This window comes from Microcebus murinus, chromosome 13, assembly GCF_040939455.1.
Source record: "Microcebus murinus isolate Inina chromosome 13, M.murinus_Inina_mat1.0, whole genome shotgun sequence".
NCBI lineage: Eukaryota > Metazoa > Chordata > Mammalia > Primates > Cheirogaleidae > Microcebus > Microcebus murinus.
Window position 1 is genome coordinate 73,939,014 of NC_134116.1, and position 6,001 is coordinate 73,945,014.

A 6,001-nucleotide genomic window follows, 5' to 3' on the forward strand; every position below is an offset into this window, starting at 1 on the left:
GTTGCTGTGGCCACATTCTGGTTGCCATAGCACCGATGTTGAGGACCCAAATGTGTATGCACTAAACTAAGTAATTATGTATCAAATAAATGTTCATTCTTTTGTCCTCTTGGTGATTGGCTGAGTGCCTATCTATTAGCTTAAATTCTGAGAAGGCTTACATTTCATGATATTTACGCAGTGGGACTTAATAGCAAGTCCGTTTTGCAGCAACTTCTTCAACTTATTAAGGTCAATTTCCATTAAAATTTGTTTCTAAAAATTATCAAAAAGAGAGACAGAGTTGTTGCCTTTCTTTAGACAGACCACCTGATTTTCTTGAAACCTGTCCTAATTTCTTTTAGGCCAAGTAAGAGTGTGCCAATTTGCAGAGCTGCAGTCAATTTTAATAAATATGCTTCATACAGACAATATGTGCTACCTATCAGCACGGCATCTAAGTGCTTAGCAAGGATAACAAGAAAAAAGGAAGATAAACTTCTCTTGGGACTATGGTCTATTAGTGTGTCAAACCAAATTTTTAATTTGGAGAGCAATTCTGCAGAAATGAACAGAAACTCCTCTCTAAACATTTTAATAAAAATAACCCCCCGAGCCAATATGCAATTGAGTGCATTGCTTTCTAGTAATTTCATTTATACAATAGCTCCACAAGCTGTTTCTCTCTCCATATTCAGATAACCCTAGCCTCTAGGGTGACTGTAAAAATGATATTTTAATAATGCGCCACATCTGTGATCAGAAATACTTGATGAAACACTCCCATGATCTTATGGTAACAAGCTTCAGAGAACTATTTTCCAGATTTAGGCAGGATCGGTTTATTGCTTGTGGTAACTTTCACTGGCACGTTTTGCAATATTGTCTTCAAGAAATCATATCTAGACATGAGTGCTCAGAAAGAGGTCCGGCCTTTATTTCAGCTGTGAGGCCTTGCCCACTCCCACAGAACTCACAGATCAGTGCTGTCCTACAGGAATATAATTCGAGCTGCGTGTGTCATTTGAATTTCTCTAGTAGCCACATTAAAAGCGCAAGGAAACACATGAGATTAATTCTAATAATGAGTTTTATTTAACATTGTATCCACAGTGATCACCATTTTAATGTGTAATTAATATAAAAACATTATTAATGAAATGTTTTCCAGTTTTTTGCGTTAAGTCTTCAAAATGCAGCATGCATTTTACATTTACAGCACATCTCAGCTCAGCGGAGCCACGTGTCACAGGCTCAAGAGCCACTGTATTGAGTGGTGCAGCTCTGGAGCAAAAATCTCCTGAGGCCTGAGTGTAGTAACCCACCCCTGTAATCGCAGCACTTCAGAAGCCTGAGGTGGAAGGATCGCTTGAGGCCAGGAGTTCGAGACCAGCCTGAGCAACATATCCAGACCCCACCCCACCCCCCAAAAGTCTCCTAAAAGGGTGGTCTGCAACCTTCCGCATCAAGAAAACCCTGAGAATTTTAAGAAAAACATTAATTCCTAGGCCTTAATCTTGATGTATCCCTGGGGATACTGCTAAAGAATTTGCATTTTTAAACACAAGTTCCATAGCTGAGGCTTTGCTTGCTAAAATTTGAGAACATTTTTTAGGTTCCCTGTCCCAAATTTGCTTATAGCCCATAGCCAGCACCACCACAACCACCATATGCCCCACCGTGTGGTCACGCAGACATGCAGACACAATCTTATCACCCAGTTCCTCCTTTCATACATCCGTCACATATTTATTGGGCATTGATTGCATGTGTGGCCTAACAAAATAGGCAAAGCCCCTGACCCTTGGAAGCTTACATTCTAGTGGAGGAGGCAGACAACAAAACAAGCAAAAAGGTAAACCAATGACCTAATTTCAGGTGGGACAGGTACAGAGAGGAGAAGTCAAACAAGGATAGGAGACAGTGGGCCGAGGAGCGCAGGCATGGTGTGGTCGGGGAGGGCTCCCAGAGGGGACGCATGTCGAGAGCAGACGCAGAGGAGAAGGAGAGAGGGGCCCGCAGGGGTCTGAGCAGAGCTCCGCATTGGAGGCTCCAGGTGGGAGCAGCGCCGAGGGCAGGGTGGCTGGAGCCTGCTGGAGAAGGGGAGGGAGGGGTGGGACTGGCTCTGATGGCACAGGGCCAGCACGGCCATGGCAAGCCGGGTGGGGCTCATCCTGAGAGCAGGGAGAGTCCCTGGTGGGGTTAAGCAAAGGCATGTGGCACAACATGTGATGGAGACGGCTCTGGAAATCGTACAGGGGAGTGAGAATGTTGGCCCAGGCAAGGGTGACCATGGTGGGGACAGTCAGGGGAGGGGTGGCTGTTGATGGCAGAGCTGATGGGACTCGTGGATGAATGCATGCTGGCGGGAGGGAGGAGGGGTGGAGCAGAGCCCTGTAGTGTTGGACCTGAGCAACCGAGTCACCCGTGGGACATTCACTGAGGCTATATTCACTATAGCCTGAATGTCAGTGTCCCCTAGCATGCGTGGGGAGACCTAACCCCCAGTGTCATGGGATTAGGAGGTGAGGACCTTGGGGGTGAGTGGAGCATGAGGGTGGAGACCCCTGAGTGGGATCAGTGCTTGCTACAGTTTGGATGTTTGTTCCTTCCAAACCTCATGTTGGAATGTAATCCCCGGTGTGGGAGGCGGGACCTAATTAGAGGGGTGTTGAGTCACAGACAGATTAATACCCTCCCCCGGAGGTGAGTGAGTTCTCACTCTACTAGATCCCTCCGGAGCTGGTTGCTGTGCAGAGCCCGGCTCACCCCTGCGGCTCTCTCTTCCTTCCGCTCTCACCATGTGATCTCTGCACATACCGGCTCCCCTTCAACTCCCGCAGCGAGCAGAAGCAGCCCGAGGCCTCCCCAGACGCAGATGCCCAATCTTAACCTTCAGCCAGCCGGAACAAGGGGACCAACTAAACCCTTTTAAATAAATTACCCAGCCTCAGGTATTCCTTCCCAACAACATCTCAAAATGGACCAAGACAGCGTCCCTTATAAAAGAGGCACAAGGGGGCTCATTGTGCCCGTGAACCACATGGGGACTCAGCGAGAAGGTTTCATCCGGGATCCGGAAGGCAGGCCCTGCCCAGACACTGACTCCGCCACACCTTGATCTCCCATTTTCAGCCTCCAACGCTCTGAGAGGTAAATTTCTGTTGTTCCAAAAGCCACCCAGTTTACGGTGTTCTGTTAGAGTAGCCCAAGCTGACAGAGACAGATGAGGAAGGTGTGGGTCGGGGGTGAATACAAAAACCCCAGTTCACAAGTTATCTCTTTGCAACCAGGGGGGATTCCCGTGAATTAACCCTGTTCTAGTGAACATGGAGAGAGGGAGGAGCTCGCTTGCTATGTGTCTCACTTCCTCTGTCCACTCACTGCGCCCTCCTCCACAGGGGGCAGAGAAAAGGTTAAGAAAGTTTCCTGCCCGCAGGAGGTGGAGGAAACCCTGGCCTCCTTCTTCATGGAATTCCCTAGCAGATGTTCACATGTAGGAATTTGACCATACACACCTACGCCCTTCCCTGCTTCTGCCCCAGGAGCCCCCAATATCACATGCACTCAGCTCCCTTTGGCTCTTTGGAGACTGGAAGACCAGTGATGTGGGCAGAATCCCCTATCTCCACCCCCTGTAGGATGCCCTCCCCTGGGGTGTGAGCAGGACCTGGGACATGATTTCACTCCTTTCACTAAGTTATGTCATCGGGTGAAGGTGAAGGGAATTTGCAGATGGAATTAAGGTCCCCAAGCTCACTCTGGGCGGGCCTGGCCTCATCAGGTGAGCCCTTACAAGGGGGTCTGGAGGTCACACAGAAAGCACCAGGGATGCTCTCCTGTTGGCCTTAAAGACATAAGTGGCCAGGTTATCGAGAAAGCCGTGTCAGCGAAAGGGCTTCTCCGAGCTGAGGCTGTGGGCTTCGGCCCTGCAGCTGCACAGGACTGAATTCGCCCACACCCAGGGACCTGGCAGAGAGTCCTGAGCTTCAGCCGGCTCTCCCCTCTGGCGGACGCCTGCTTACAGCCCGTCAGACCAGGGGCAGAGGACCCTGCTAGGCCGTGACGACCTCTGACTCCTGAAAACTGTCGGATAACAAATGTCTCTTGTTCTGGGCCCCTAAGTTTGCAGAAACGTGTTATGCCACAAGAGAAAACTAGTTCATTAAGATAGTAATAATGACTAACTTCTATCCAACACTTATCAACATTTTCAGTTGTTTTATCTTATTACTCCTCAGAAGGACCCCACGAGTTTGGCACTATTATTATCCCGATTTAACACATGAGAAACTGGGGCTCAGAGAGAAATATTAGAACTCAGGGAGGGCTGCAGCAGGGGTCTGGCCCCACGTCTGGAACCCTGAAGACAGAGAGTATGACCATTACTCAGTCTGCCTCCAGTGGGGGCAGGGCTCCCTCATCAGGAATTCTGCACCTGAGACCCTCCTCTTCATCATTATGAAGCCTGCTCTACCCCACCCCCTAGTGCCCGTAAGCTTGCACTCTCCCCCACCCCAGGCCCCACCAAGCAGAGCCTCTGATGGGCGTCACGATGTTTCTCCTCCTTGCCCTTTCAAGGTACGGTGGTGCCCGGGGTCAGTTTGGACAGCACAGCCTCTGGGAGCTAAGATGTCCCTGGCTCCGCTGGGCATATTCTGGCCTAGCCCACTCCTGGGGTGACTGATTCAGCCTGGTTTTCCTGGGACCACCCTAGCTTGAAAACTGAAAGCCCCATATCCCAGGAAACTCCTCCGCCCCAGGTAAGTTGGGATGATCGATCGCCCTACCACCTCTAAACCAGGCCCTGGGGCCCCTTTCCTGCTGCAACTTGCCATGCCTTCCCCATCACCAAGAAAAAGAAATGCGCAGCTTGGATAGAAGAGCCCTGCTCTGTAGACAGAGTTCAGAGTAGAGGCCACTGTCCCAAAGCCAAGGAGCTCCTGTTGGATGGGGTTTGGCAGCACAAACCCAGGAGGGGCTTCATCCTGGACCACCAGACCGGCCTGGGGCCATCTGGGGCCTTTCCCTGAATGGAGAGATCCTCCTGCCTGAGCACCACGTGAGCCACACTGACTCGGACCCCAGGCCACGCAAGGCTCTATTCTCTATCAGCTCTGCTCCCCACGCAGGCAACTCGGGGAGAGCTGGAGGGGGTTCTACATCCTTCCTAAGCTTGTGATCATCCCGACACGCACCTGGGGGATGGAGGGACCCACCTACTCTGGTTGCCTCCATTGAGAGCTCAGTCCTGACCAAGTTGACTCCCCTCTAAAAGCCGGCTTCTCTGTTGGGTGTCCTGCACTCTTAACGGCACCCTGCCAGCCTCCACGTTGTGCTCTTGGTGCCAGGTGGCACCCACTGTGACAGTAGTTGCATCGCTACAAATCTGTCCATGGGATCAGAAAGGGCTCAGATCACATATTTTATTAAATACAGCCAGCTGGTGATTCATAAGCCCATTCATTCATTCATTTATTCGTTTGTTCAACCAGTATTTGGGGGCACCTACTATGGGCCCCATTACCTCAGGCTCTCACAGGGAATTGCAGCACATTTTAAACTGCATGACGCTAGGCACAGCCCTACCGTATAAAGCAGGTGTCCTCAAGCTACAGCCCGCCGGCCACATGCAGCCCGCTGAAGACATTTATCCGGCTCTCGGGGTGTTTTTGCCGCCGCTGCCTGTCCTGCTTAGCAGCCGACTCGTCCCGGGCCCACAGTGCGCATGTGTGGAATGTGCGCCGCACTCTCCAACGGCCCTCCAGCGGTCTGAGGGACAGTGAACTGGCCCCCTGTTTAAAAAGTTTGAGGACCCCTGGTATAAAGATACAAACTTAGTCTACACGGGCACAGTGTGTGTGGGGGCAGTGCATGGTCAGTAAAAGATCCCTAAGGAGTTTGTCCATGGGAAAGAGAGCATATTTATCATCATCATTTAGGTTGTGTTCGGAAAACACACTAGTTGCATGTGACTATAGAGATACACCCACAATAACCTCACAACCCACAAAACACTCAA